Here is a 16,889-nt window from a genome sequence, read left to right on the forward strand (position 1 = left end):
TCTCCATGAGATCTAGCAGAACATCTTCTCAGAAGCTTATTATTAAAGGAAACAGGGACTAAATGTGGAATAGGATGTTCGAAAAAACACATGGTCAGATGTCCACAAACTTTTGTCCATATATCACACACACACAAACACACACAGACAAAAATATATAGAGGATCAAATAAATAAAAAGGATGAAAAAATATATACAATAAAATTAAAACAAGGGATACAATATGATACAATAATATATAACTGCAGCTTTATGAGAAATTGAATAGTTTTTTTATATAATAACATCTCAAGTATTTTTCACTTTCTCCCTCACACACACACACAAAAGAAAGAAAACTATGACACATGACTTGTCAACACCTATGTGGCCGAAAAAATCTTTCTACAAGTATATTTTTAGCTTTGGTGGATGTACAGTACTACCTGCAGAAATCCATCACATGTACCATGATACATCACTACCATTTCAACACGACCGAGCGTCTGATCTCCAGAGAAGACCCTCGAAAACAACCGGAGGGCGCTGTCCAGTTCTGAAAGTCCATAAACCCTAAAAGAACGTCACGATCGTGAGAGTTTTTATAGTCCCCCCTGAGAAGAATAAATCTGTAGGACGCCTTCGTGGATGTGGATATTGCTGTGACTTGACTTGGCCTTTATCTGTCACTAATGGAAGTGGTGAATGCACGTTCTCCGGGGAGAATAGATTTCGATCCACAACAGCCAGAACGGACTAAATCATCAGCCTCTGATGGAATCCGAAAGTGGATTTCCAGTCGTAGAGAATCCAGGCTATACTTGTTTAGTGATGCTACGTGTTCTGTAGAAGAATGGAGGGAATGGGAATTGAGGTTGGATGGAGGTGTTTATATAAATATATATATATATATATCACCTGGAACTGTTCATGATGCCATATTTTGCTGCAGCATTATAAAGTCCTGCATTATTGTACACCATAATGGCTGTATATCACTACCTCATTAGTATAGGTTTTATTTTTACTTTGCTAACATCTGCCAACAAACACGCCTCTGTGTGTCTTTCGGCGCCCTCCGTCCCCCCACTTTGGGCCAATCCCGAACGCTATTTCTGAGCACAGCCGATAAGACAACATCAATGCTTACAGTCAGAACGAAAAAACCAATGATAATGCGGGGGGGAATGATGGTTTGGGATGTTGTCTGACAACCAGACACCTTCTCACTTGTTTTCCTTCAGCGCCGCTTTGAAGTGCAAATTGGGCCGATACAAAGTGCTCTGGGGTCCGGGTTTAAGTCGGTTTTTATTTACTTATTTGATTCCAAGAAAAGCCCCGATGTTCCTTGGTGATAAGATAGTAGCAGGAGGAAGCCGTCACGAATTTGCCGCACACACTTGCGCAGTCCGATAAGGCTATTTTACACGAGCGCCAAGCGAATCTGAAAAACGTTTTTTTTTTAAAGAGTAGCCTAAAGGGCTGCCCACGTGGTATGTGTGGATCCTTTCATCCTGTTCAGCTCAGCCTCCCACACAACCTGTTTACTGGCTGGGAATACGGGGAAGTGATTTTTTTATGGAGGATTTTTTTATATTTTCTTTTAGTCTGCAGCGGTGACAAATATATCAGCTTTCGATGGCTTGGTGAAGAGGGAGCATTCGGAAGAAAAAAAATTCAGTGTTTACTATTTCATATGAAATTCATCGAAATCCTAATGTACGCAGAACCAGGGTGATTTAACTGCATTTTACCAAGTATGAAAGCAAAGCCGTGACTGTTTACTTAATCTCTCTGGCTCGCTTCAAACCGTCTACATTTGCATTTCTGAGCCCGGGTTATATGTTTAGATTTAAATGAAAGTCGAAATGTGGCTGCTGAAAAAAATCGGTCGGATATTTAGTCATCATAGCTACTTTATTTCCTCCTCAGCACTCGGTCCTTTAGAAAATTGAGAGCTCGATAAACACAACAACACACTGGAAGCATAATGTAAATGACATTTCCAGATGTATAGGGTTCTTCCTCAAAAAACGTGAGCATGAAAAGTTCCCTTCTCTTAAACTAGGAGACCCGAACCTGTAACTCCAGCATAACACAAAGTACACAAAGCCAGCGACATGAAGATAAGCTTTCCATGGTGTGGAAGATCTTGAGTGGCCTGCTATTGAGCTCCAACCCTACTGAACACCTCGGTGTATAAAATGGAACCTTGTGCTCGCGAATCTCAACAAACTCTACTGGAACATCTTCCCTGCACCTTGGAGCTTATAATAAGAGTAAATGGAAACTATATATTGAATGGGATGTTCAACAATATTCACATTCACATTATGGTCAGGTGTCCACAAATGTTTGTCCAGATATTGGCTGTGGAAGAGTGGGTGTTGGCGTAGATGTGCACCAGTTTGGGAATGGAAAGCGGAGCGGGGAAAATTGAGTAGTAAGGACCCACACCTGTGTACATTTCGGTGCTGTCCTGCTTCTACAGTTTTTAGATGTCTTGAATTATCGTGACAGGTTTTTGTCCAGTGTTATGAGACATGATACCTGCTATAGGATTCGAAGTCATGACATCATACCTACACCAAGAGAGAAGAAACCTTCAGAGGAACCAGTATTAAGGAAACCATCATTATCTTTTGTAAAGACAAATGATCACACATATATTATATTATATTATATTATATTATATTATATTATATTATATTATATTATATTATATTATATTATATTGTAGTTAGCAATACAGTTTTTCCATCTTCTGATGGATACATTTTAATAATGCTGTATAGTATATTAAAGTATAGTGTTGTATATTATATTATAGTAAATAATAGTGTAGTATATTATAGTATAGTATATAATATTAGAGTGTAGTATATTATAGTATAGTATATAATATTATAGTGTAGTATATTATAGTATAGTATATAATATTATAGTGTAGTATATTATAGTATAGTATATAATATTATAGTGTAGTATATTATAGTATAGTATATAATATTAGAGTGTAGTATATTATAGTATAGTATATAATATTAGAGTGTAGTATATTATAGTATAGTATATAATATTATAGTGTAGTATATTATAGTATAGTATATAATATAGGAGTGTAGTATATTATAGTATAGTATATAATATTATAGTGTAGTATATTATAGTATAGTATATAATATTATAGTGTAGTATATTATAGTATAGTATATAATATTAGAGTGTAGTATATTATAGTATAGTATATAATATTAGAGTGTAGTATATTATAGTATAGTATATAATATTATAGTGTAGTATATTATAGTATAGTATATAATATTAGAGTGTAGTATATTATAGTATAGTATATAATATTAGAGTGTAGTATATTATAGTATAGTATATAATATTATAGTGTAGTATATTATAGTATAGTATATAATATTAGAGTGTAGTATATTATAGTATAGTATATAATATTAGAGTGTAGTATATTATAGTATAGTATATAATATTAGAGTGTAGTATATTATAGTATAGTATATAATATTATAGTGTAGTATATTATAGTATAGTATATAATATTAGAGTGTAGTATATTATAGTATAGTATATAATATTAGAGTGTAGTATATTATAGTATAGTATATAATATTAGAGTGTAGTATATTATAGTAAGTATATATTTAGAGTTTAGTATATTATAGTATAGTATATAATATTAGAGTGTAGTATATTATAGTATTATAGTATATAATATTAGAGTGTAGTATATTATAGTATAGTATATAATATTATAGTATAGTATATAATATTAGAGTGTAGTATATTATAGTATAGTATATAATATTAGAGTGTAGTATATTATAGTATAGTATATAATATTATAGTATAGTATATAATATTAGAGTGTAGTATATTATAGTATAGTATATAATATTAGAGTGTAGTATATTATAGTATAGTATATAATATTATAGTGTAGTATATTATAGTATAGTATATAATATTAGAGTGTAGTATATTATAGTATAGTATATAATATTATAGTATAGTATATAATATTAGAGTGTAGTATATTATAGTATAGTATATAATATTAGAGTGTAGTATATTATAGTATAGTATATAATATTATAGTATAGTATATAATATTAGAGTGTAGTATATTATAGTATAGTATATAATATTATAGTGTAGTATATTATAGTATAGTATATAATATTAGAGTGTAGTATATTATAGTATAGTATATAATATTATAGTATAGTATATAATATTATAGTGTAGTATATTATAGTATAGTATATAATATTAGAGTGTAGTATATTATAGTATAGTATATAATATTAGAGTGTAGTATATTATAGTATAGTATATAATATTATAGTATAGTATATAATATTATAGTGTAGTATATTATAGTATAGTATATAATATTAGAGTGTAGTATATTATAGTATAGTATATAATATTATAGTATAGTATATAATATTATAGTGTAGTATATTATAGTATAGTATATAATATTAGAGTGTAGTATATTATAATATAGTATATAATATTAGAGTGTAGTATATTATAGTATAGTATATAATATTATAGTATAGTATATAATATTATAGTGTAGTATATTATAGTATAGTATATAATATTAGAGTGTAGTATATTATAGTATAGTATATAATATTATAGTATAGTATATAATATTATAGTGTAGTATATTATAGTATAGTATATAATATTAGAGTGTAGTATATTATAATATAGTATATAATATTAGAGTGTAGTATATTATAGTATAGTATATAATATTATAGTATAGTATATAATATTATAGTGTAGTATATTATAGTATAGTATATAATATTAGAGTGTAGTATATTATAGTATAGTATATAATATTAGAGTGTAGTATATTATAGTATAGTATATAATATTAGAGTGTAGTATATTATAGTATAGTATATAATATTATAGTGTAGTATATTATAGTATAGTATATAATATTAGAGTGTAGTATATTATAGTATAGTATATAATATTATAGTATAGTATATAATATTATAGTGTAGTATATTATAGTATAGTATATAATATTAGAGTGTAGTATATTATAGTATAGTATATAATATTATAGTATAGTATATAATATTATAGTGTAGTATATTATAGTATAGTATATAATATTAGAGTGTAGTATATTATAATATAGTATATAATATTAGAGTGTAGTATATTATAGTATAGTATATAATATTATAGTATAGTATATAATATTATAGTGTAGTATATTATAGTATAGTATATAATATTAGAGTGTAGTATATTATAGTATAGTATATAATATTAGAGTGTAGTATATTATAGTATAGTATATAATATTAGAGTGTAGTATATTATAGTATAGTATATAATATTAGAGTGTAGTATATTATAGTATAGTATATAATATTAGAGTTTAGTATATTATAGTATAGTATATAATATTAGAGTGTAGTATATTATAGTATAGTATATAATATTAGAGTGTAGTATATTATAGTATAGTATATAATATTATAGTATAGTATATAATATTAGAGTGTAGTATATTATAGTATAGTATATAATATTAGAGTGTAGTATATTATAGTATAGTATATAATATTAGAGTGTAGTATATTATAGTATAGTATATAATATTAGAGTGTAGTATATTATAGTATAGTATATAATATTAGAGTTTAGTATATTATAGTATAGTATATAATATTAGAGTGTAGTATATTATAGTATAGTATATAATATTAGAGTGTAGTATATTATAGTATAGTATATAATATTATAGTATAGTATATAATATTAGAGTGTAGTATATTATAGTATAGTATATAATATTAGAGTGTAGTATATTATAGTATAGTATATAATATTATAGTATAGTATATAATATTAGAGTGTAGTATATTATAGTATAGTATATAATATTAGAGTGTAGTATATTATAGTATAGTATATAATATTATAGTGTAGTATATTATAGTATAGTATATAATATTAGAGTGTAGTATATTATAGTATAGTATATAATATTATAGTATAGTATATAATATTAGAGTGTAGTATATTATAGTATAGTATATAATATTAGAGTGTAGTATATTATAGTATAGTATATAATATTATAGTATAGTATATAATATTAGAGTGTAGTATATTATAGTATAGTATATAATATTAGAGTGTAGTATATTATAGTATAGTATATAATATTATAGTGTAGTATATTATAGTATAGTATATAATATTAGAGTGTAGTATATTATAGTATAGTATATAATATTATAGTATAGTATATAATATTATAGTGTAGTATATTATAGTATAGTATATAATATTAGAGTGTAGTATATTATAATATAGTATATAATATTAGAGTGTAGTATATTATAGTATAGTATATAATATTATAGTATAGTATATAATATTATAGTGTAGTATATTATAGTATAGTATATAATATTAGAGTGTAGTATATTATAGTATAGTATATAATATTATAGTATAGTATATAATATTATAGTGTAGTATATTATAGTATAGTATATAATATTAGAGTGTAGTATATTATAATATAGTATATAATATTAGAGTGTAGTATATTATAGTATAGTATATAATATTATAGTATAGTATATAATATTATAGTGTAGTATATTATAGTATAGTATATAATATTAGAGTGTAGTATATTATAGTATAGTATATAATATTAGAGTGTAGTATATTATAGTATAGTATATAATATTAGAGTGTAGTATATTATAGTATAGTATATAATATTATAGTGTAGTATATTATAGTATAGTATATAATATTAGAGTGTAGTATATTATAGTATAGTATATAATATTATAGTATAGTATATAATATTATAGTGTAGTATATTATAGTATAGTATATAATATTAGAGTGTAGTATATTATAGTATAGTATATAATATTATAGTATAGTATATAATATTATAGTGTAGTATATTATAGTATAGTATATAATATTAGAGTGTAGTATATTATAATATAGTATATAATATTAGAGTGTAGTATATTATAGTATAGTATATAATATTATAGTATAGTATATAATATTATAGTGTAGTATATTATAGTATAGTATATAATATTAGAGTGTAGTATATTATAGTATAGTATATAATATTAGAGTGTAGTATATTATAGTATAGTATATAATATTAGAGTGTAGTATATTATAGTATAGTATATAATATTATAGTGTAGTATATTATAGTATAGTATATAATATTAGAGTGTAGTATATTATAGTATAGTATATAATATTAGAGTGTAGTATATTATAGTATAGTATATAATATTATAGTGTAGTATATTATAGTATAGTATATAATATTAGAGTGTAGTATATTATAGTATAGTATATAATATTAGAGTGTAGTATATTATAGTATAGTATATAATATTATAGTATAGTATATAATATTATAGTGTAGTATATTATAGTATAGTATATAATATTATAGTGTAGTATATTATAATATAGTATATAATATTAGAGTGTAGTATATTATAGTATAGTATATAATATTAGAGTGTAGTATATTATAGTATAGTATATAATATTAGAGTGTAGTATATTATAGTATAGTATATAATATTATAGTGTAGTATATTATAGTATAGTATATAATATTATAGTATAGTATATAATATTATAGTGTAGTATATTATAGTATAGTATATAATATTATAGTATAGTATATAATATTATAGTATAGTATATAATATTAGAGTGTAGTATATTATAGTATAGTATATAATATTAGAGTGTAGTATATTATAATATAGTATATAATATTAGAGTGTAGTATATTATAGTATAGTATATAATATTAGAGTGTAGTATATTATAGTATAGTATATAATATTAGAGTGTAGTATATTATAGTATAGTATATAATATTAGAGTGTAGTATATTATAGTATAGTATATAATATTAGAGTGTAGTATATTATAGTATAGTATATAATATTAGAGTGTAGTATATTATAGTATAGTATATAATATTAGAGTGTAGTATATTATAGTATAGTATATAATATTAGAGTGTAGTATATTATAGTATAGTATATAATATTAGAGTGTAGTATATTATAGTATAGTATATAATATTAGAGTGTAGTATATTATAGTATAGTATATAATATTAGAGTGTAGTATATTATAGTATAGTATATAATATTATAGTGTAGTATATTATAGTATAGTATATAATATTATAGTGTAGTATATTATAGTATAGTATATAATATTATAGTGTAGTATATTATAGTATAGTATATAATATTATAGTGTAGTATATTATAGTATAGTATATAATATTATAGTGTAGTATATTATAGTATAGTATATAATATTATAGTGTAGTATATTATAGTATAGTATATAATATTATAGTGTAGTATATTATAGTATAGTATATAATATTATAGTGTAGTATATTATAGTATAGTATATAATATTAGAGTGTAGTATATTATAGTATAGTATATAATATTAGAGTGTAGTATATTATAGTATAGTATATAATATTAGAGTGTAGTATATTATAGTATAGTATATAATATTATAGTGTAGTATATTATAGTATAGTATATAATATTATAGTGTAGTATATTATAGTATAGTATATAATATTATAGTGTAGTATATTATAGTATAGTATATAATATTATAGTGTAGTATATTATAGTATAGTATATAATATTATAGTGTAGTATATTATAGTATAGTATATAATATTAGAGTGTAGTATATTATAGTATAGTATATAATATTAGAGTGTAGTATATTATAGTATAGTATATAATATTATAGTGTAGTATATTATAGTATAGTATATAATATTAGAGTGTAGTATATTATAGTATAGTATATAATATTAGAGTGTAGTATATTATAGTATAGTATATAATATTATAGTGTAGTATATTATAGTATAGTATATAATATTAGAGTGTAGTATATTATAGTATAGTATATAATATTAGAGTGTAGTATATTATAGTATAGTATATAATATTATAGTGTAGTATATTATAGTATAGTATATAATATTAGAGTGTAGTATATTATAGTATAGTATATAATATTAGAGTGTAGTATATTATAGTATAGTATATAATATTAGAGTGTAGTATATTATAGTATAGTATATAATATTATAGTGTAGTATATTATAGTATAGTATATAATATTATAGTGTAGTATATTATAGTATAGTATATAATATTATAGTGTAGTATATTATAGTATAGTATATAATATTAGAGTGTAGTATATTATAGTATAGTATATAATATTATAGTGTAGTATATTATAGTATAGTATATAATATTATAGTGTAGTATATTATAGTATAGTATATAATATTATAGTGTAGTATATTATAGTATAGTATATAATATTATAGTGTAGTATATTATAGTATAGTATATAATATTATAGTGTAGTATATTATAGTATAGTATATAATATTAGAGTGTAGTATATTATAGTATAGTATATAATATTAGAGTGTAGTATATTATAGTATAGTATATAATATTAGAGTGTAGTATATTATAGTATAGTATATAATATTATAGTGTAGTATATTATAGTATAGTATATAATATTATAGTGTAGTATATTATAGTATAGTATATAATATTATAGTGTAGTATATTATAGTATAGTATATAATATTAGAGTGTAGTATATTATAGTATAGTATATAATATTAGAGTGTAGTATATTATAGTATAGTATATAATATTATAGTGTAGTATATTATAGTATAGTATATAATATTAGAGTGTAGTATATTATAGTATAGTATATAATATTATAGTGTAGTATATTATAGTATAGTATATAATATTAGAGTGTAGTATATTATAGTATAGTATATAATATTAGAGTGTAGTATATTATAGTATAGTATATAATATTAGAGTGTAGTATATTATAGTATAGTATATAATATTAGAGTGTAGTATATTATAGTATAGTATATAATATTAGAGTGTAGTATATTATAGTATAGTATATAATATTATAGTGTAGTATATTATAGTATAGTATATAATATTATAGTGTAGTATATTATAGTATAGTATATAATATTATAGTGTAGTATATTATAGTATAGTATATAATATTAGAGTGTAGTATATTATAGTATAGTATATAATATTATAGTGTAGTATATTATAATATAGTATATAATATTAGAGTGTAGTATATTATAGTATAGTATATAATATTAGAGTGTAGTATATTATAGTATAGTATATAATATTAGAGTGTAGTATATTATAGTATAGTATATAATATTATAGTGTAGTATATTATAGTATAGTATATAATATTATAGTATAGTATATAATATTATAGTGTAGTATATTATAGTATAGTATATAATATTATAGTATAGTATATAATATTATAGTATAGTATATAATATTATATTATAGTATAGTACAGTAAAGTTTCGTAAACACCAGTTTGTACCCACAAGCCCCCAAAACCAATTTATGTTCCGAATCAAATTTGATTCTTTATAGTTGGGACGTTTAGTAAAGCAGTAAGAGCTAATCCTCTCACTCACACTGACCTTAACACACCAAATCAACCAATTTTTATAGTAGGACCTTCCTGAAGGACATCCTGAACCAGGACACAAGTCATCCCACGAATGGAAAATGTAGTTCTAGATTTTACCATTTATAGTGTTTCCCATTTCAATCCTGACTCATAATACTGCAAAATATACCAGAAAATCTCAAAATGTTAGTTTTACAGTGCGTTCCATGTTTCACAGACATCGCTACCAAAACAGCTCGCTAGAACAAAAAGCTTCCCGAACCCTGACTCCCAGGGACTCCACGTTGCCAAAGCTGACTTTGAAAACTTGAATGCAAAAGCGGAAAGTGTTAACACTGTAAGATTTCTTTCCCACCACCAGAGCCAGCAGTGTGTGTGTGTGTGTGTGTGTGTGTGTGTGTGTGTGTGTGTGTGTGTGTGTGTGTGTGTGTGTGTGTGTGTGTGTGGTATTTTAAAATAATTCCACACATTCTCAGTCCAGAAACCTTTTTTTTTTTTTTTTTTTTTTTTTTTTTTTTTACTTTTCCTCTCTTCTTCTTCTTCTTTCGTCTTCTCCCATAAGTAATTAAATAACAAGGTGCTGGCTGCTGTAGTAAGAGATAAGTGCTGGAGGGAAAGTTTTTTAGCATATTAATTAGCGGTGATTTAGTATCGGCTTCAGCCGCAATAACGACCTGAAATCAATTGCCTTTCACAGAGGACACACTCTCTGTGTGTTTGGGCCAGCATGGAAACATTACGCTTTAACCTCCTATTCTAAAAATTGAAGTGCTTTTCCCTTCCCAACTTTTATATTTATTTATTTATTTTTTATTATTTAAAGCACGTGTTTCTCGCCTTTTTACCAAAGTACTTCTGGCAATCGTACAATTACACACTATCTCACTACTCTTTCTGTTTTACGGCGGATTTACGGGATTGTGCGTCACAATAAAAATACGGATGCCGTAGGGTCAAAATTACCCGACTTTTCCAGCCATCTGTGGTTCTTGTCTGAACTGATAGCTCAAAGCAGGCCACTCAGATTTACATGGATGGAATAACAATCAAATTGACTAGTGAGGAGCCTATGAGAGCCGAATGGAGCCAGGAAGGAAACTTTACAGCAGAGAGAATCGCAGGCAAGTCTATTAACACGCTCCTTCTGTTTTAATGAGGATCGATAAGGAGACGTAGAGCTCCTCAGAGCACAGGAGGAGAAATATCAGCTTAAGCAAGAAATAAAGGCATGCATAAAGTATGCACACACACACACAGGTTGAGTTTATACACAGGGTTATTAATGGTGCGTGTCACAAAGTGTCGAAGACGAGTTACAGGCCACTGCCACGTGAACACTTATTTTTTTTTAGTCAACATCCGATCTGACCTGCTGCTGCTCTAAACATGTTCTCTGATCAAATAATTATTAACATTTAATACACACACACACACACACACACACACACACACACACACACACACACACATATATACATAAGTATGTACTGTACAAACACATACACACCCTGATCTCACCCTGCCACACACTGTTTTATCCCTGTCTTGCCCTCTCACTCTCTTTCACCCTGATCTCACCCTGTCTCACCCTGATCTCAGCTTCTCTTAACCTGGTTTCACTTTGACGTGAGATGTGGGTTTTAAGTCAGTGTTTTTCATCCTGGCCTCACAATGTCTCACCTGTTTCACAATATGTGAAACTGTCTCATCCAGTCTCACTCTGATCTCAGACTGTCTCATCATGTCTTACTGTCTAAACCTGATCTCACCCCTCTCTCATACTTTCACACTAATCTCACCCCTTTCACCCTGATCGTATCCTGTCTCACCCTGATCGCCCTCTGTCTAAACCTGGATTATCCTGTCTCACTATCATCTCACACTATCTGATCCTGTCTCACCCTAATCTCAATCATTGACCAGAAGCACAAACACACAGACACACAGCTAAATGTAGTTACACGTCTCAGTACACGTCTTGATAAGATATATCATCATTTCAGGAAATCTGACTGTATCTGATGGCCGGAGTAAACACCTTCGGACTCATGAGGCAGTCATTTGATGATTCTGGCATTAAAAACCGGCCTGTGGGAGAAAAACAGTTCTCTCTATTAACACTCGGGGGCTGACATTTTTATTCTCTGCATAGCTACTCTGGAATAATTCTTTCAAACTGTTGAATCTAATCTCCCAGCTCAGGGACCAGGCTGTGGGATTAAAGCCTGCCTCAGCTCATCCGGAATCATTTTGTGCTACACCCAAAGCCTCTCAGGTGAAACCGGAGACTGCGAGGAGAAATGTACCCGTCATTTCCACATATGTATAACAGATCTCCTTTTTTTTGGGGCATTTCAATTAAAGCTGAAGATCGGGCCTCTCACCTCGGCTGACTATGCGATCAGCACTTCCTCTGTGAGCCGGATATTTCTCCTCCGGGTTTTTGCTATTGCGCGGCTCCTTCTGGAGCCGAGATCGTTCACGGCGGATCGTTCACACGTGCACGTGTTTGTAGACCAGCTGTATTGTCAGCAGCGGTTATTTCCGTCTGCCTGTGCACCTTTGTCTTAATTTAGGCTTCACTCAAGCACTCAGAATCTCACATTTAACAAAGAATGTTACAGATGTACACTATATATACACACTATTCCAACACGTGATGTAGTCGGTGAAATCTGATTGGATAGAAACTCTAACGCTATAAAATAAAGAGATTAGACTATTGTGAATAAGTTAATACCTATTTATTGAAAAAATATATTAAAAAGTAAGTCAGCAATTCTGATATATGTTAGGCAGAGAAAGCCTTTTTGGCCCTGGTGGCCTTCCACAAGCTTTGCCATCTTACTGTTTCAGGATCCCAGGTTTGACGTGTGTTAGAAAGAAATACTTTTGCAAAAGTGATTAATTTTTTTATTAGTCACCAATGAGCAGACATGCGGAGCGGCAACTTTGTTTCCAGGCTGCAAAGACATGCGATTTTTCGCAGGAAACATCTAGAAGAGAATACGCTGATTGCAAGGTCAGACTGGCGCTCAATCACCGAGCAGCTGTTGGGACGTAAACGTGCAGCGGGGGGAAAAAAAAAAGCAGTAATTGAATAAATAAAAGAAATAAATGATTTGAGTTTCTATCGCAACTTCTGAACATCTCGTACTGAGCAGGTCATTTATTAAACAAAACACATGGATGGCCATCATCTGCCTGTTCTTATCAAATCTGAACAACAAGAAGGAAAGAAGGACCAAAATAGTTGCTAGTGTGGTCATATGAGGTGGATTTCAAAATGTGTTGAGACTCGCTCTATTTACAATAAAGTACTTAATTTATATACGTTTGCTCACTAACACCTTCAAAATAATCCCCATGCACAGCAATACAATCAATCTCTATCCCGGATCTTTATCTTTAAGTGAGATCCAGTGGATCATATTCCGATGATCATCATGCACAAGTTGCCTAATGTCTTCGACGGTGAACTTGTTGAAGGTCTGATCTCTCGTCGCTGTGCTGCTCAAAACACCTCAAACATCTTCGTGGCGTATTTGCCCAGTTGCACGCAGAATTTCACGTTTGTTCTTTGTTCTAACCGTGATGAAATCGCAGACGTGGTAACGCACGTGAGTCAGAACACCACCAGTTACACCATTAGTCTCGAAGGTTTTTGATACCACCTCGTATGTGATATAAAGTTATATGGTGGAGGTTCCAGTGTTGGTACAGATGTTAAGATGTACAGATGTTTCATAATGAAGTTTGATACAATCAATTAAAAGGTCATGACCTTGTATATGCAAAGCAAAATATCTTCCAATCGTCACTTCTCTTGCAAGAAAACGCACTCATTATCACCACATCCCTCACAGGTTTCAGTGGCAGCTTGAGCTGGAACACAACAGCCTCACAGCCTTGCTCCTTTTTTCACTTTATCTCATCACCCATCACCCCTCTCTCTCTTTCTTTCTTTCTTTTTTTACATCTCGTATGTAAATATCTCAGGAATCAGTTCTTTCAGACCAAGAACAGACGTTACTCTTCTCCCACCTCTTCCTCTCTTCTGCATCCTTTCTCAATGACCTACATTTATTTCCATCTACTCAAAACCTCCATAATGTTCTTCCTAATTATCCTTTTAAGGTACATCTTTTAATAGAAACATTTTCATATTTGTGCTTCTTTTTGAACATCTCATTCCACATTGAGTCTCAATTTGCTCTCATAATAAGATCCACTCTCCTGGGAAGACGTTCCGCTAGATTTTGTATGAGATTTGTTGGATCTCATTCACCCTCAAAGGCGTTAGTGGCGTTCCAAATTATTCCAAAGGTGTTCAATAGGGTTTGAGCTCTATAGCAGATACACCACTCAAGATCTTCTACACACATCCAACCCATGGAATGCAGATCTTCGTGGAGCTGGATTTCTGTGTGTCATCTCCAAGTTCGACTCGGAAAAACGAAAGATTACATGCTTTTGCATCTAAAGACTCTACAGCTGTGTGCCTCGGGCTTTGTGGGAACATTTTGGGGAAGAAGAACACAAGTGGAAATGCTGAGTGTCCGAATACTTTTAGACGCTCGGTCTTGTGAAAGTTATTAAGCCGTGTTTTTCTGCTGTATTTATTTTTTAAACAAATTAATGAAACTTTCACACAAACGTTTTTTACGCAAATTTCTTTTTTTTTTTTTTTTACTCCAAATTGCATCATATCGCGAGTGAAAAAAACGCTGAAACAGCATACCTTAAATCATAACAATAATACAAAATTTAAATAATAAATACAAAAAAATTCACCAAAAAATTAAGTGCAAAACTTATTTCATTTTTCCCGAAAAGTTTGTTTCTGACCGCACAACAGTTACACAGATTCGGAATATTGTGTGATGAAAAGGTAAAATATATAAATATATAAAATATAATTCATATATTTTACATTTTTACGGTCTAGGACAATTTTTATGCATAACGATTGAAAGTGACATACAGATTATTTATATTGTATATTTATATTTGTGTTAGTTTTTGAATATATTTACATGTATAATTATTTATTAAATAACGATATTAATTATTATTTTTTTTGTTATTAAGTAATTAATTAATAAAGTTTGGAAGTGATTTACATATTATATTTTTCTAGAATATAATTCAATAAAGTATGTTTTGTTTTGAGTTAAAGTGAAAGGGTTAATAAATTGTATTAAATGCGATAAAATAATAATAAAACGGACATCAGCAATTATTTGTTTGTAGTTAAATTATAATAATAATTATATTAATATTATTATTGGGGTTTTTTTTTTTACCTCATTTCGAAACAGATATTTTGGGAAATATACGAATCAATAAAAGTGCACCAAGATATAAATATAAATCCCACAAAGAAAAAAAAAAAGAAGAAAACTAAACACGAGGAACATGACGCTTACCTACGGCAGGATGTTTTTGAGAAGATGTTTTTGAAACTGTCTATTGGAATACAGTTCTAAACGATTATTGCCCGAACAGCAGCACGAGGAGTGTGAGGACGGCTGCTGGGAAGGGATGACATATTTCCCCATTTGGCTCTCCGTCTGTCAGCGCCGATAAGCGACTTCCCCTTTCGCTGTTTCCGTCTGCTTTCCCTCATTTAAAAAAAAAACATCTCCAGGAGCATTCGCCACCAAACACAAACTAATGTGGCAGAAGACACTGCTTTGTCGAGCCCCATGAAGATGAAAGAGCTTCGAACCGTGAGGGGGAAAAGCCAGACAGAGCTGCATTAATGTCCTTAAATAACACAAACACACACACTCATTTTCGGAGTTCCTTACAGCCATATTGTTACCATGAGATGGAGAAATGTCTTTTCTCCAGGAGAATGTCTTACAAGCGTTTACAATGTTTGTTGTGAAATAAACTCGCCTTGACGTTTAGCTTTATTTAGTTTGTAAAATATATCGTTGCTTACTAAGCTGATGATCACATGACTCCTGGGTTAAAGCAAATCAACTGCCTTTAAACCAGCCAACAAAATACACAAATGGAAGCACCATCTACCCTCTTCTACATACACAAGCTCAGAAACACCCCTGATTGGCTACTTTTACTGCGACTCACAGGAAGCCAAATTACCCCATCCAGAGGTATTTCTCAATATAAACGTGCGATACGCAGTAGTGATCAGAAGATCGGTTCATTTTAGCGTCTTTGAATCTCCTTCATCAAAACGAACAAATCGATTTTTGAGTCATTTCGTTCCTTTGATCATAAATGTTAG

At 28.2% G+C, this 16,889-nt stretch overlaps 1 long non-coding RNA gene across 1 annotated transcript in view; it reads right to left on the bottom strand.

Moving 5' to 3' along the window:
- Window positions 1–16,235, bottom strand: part of LOC310722919 — a 31,257-nt gene extending 15,022 nt beyond the window's left edge. The window contains exon 1 of the long non-coding RNA XR_014532541.1: window positions 16,060–16,235. This is a non-coding gene — a long non-coding RNA (uncharacterized lncRNA). The remainder of the gene's footprint in view (window positions 1–16,059) is intronic.
- Between the last annotated feature and the right edge of the window lie 654 nt (window positions 16,236–16,889).

Source organism: Silurus aristotelis (assembly GCF_946808225.1).
Source record: "Silurus aristotelis genome assembly, chromosome: 29".
Classification (NCBI taxonomy): Eukaryota; Metazoa; Chordata; class Actinopteri; order Siluriformes; family Siluridae; genus Silurus; species Silurus aristotelis.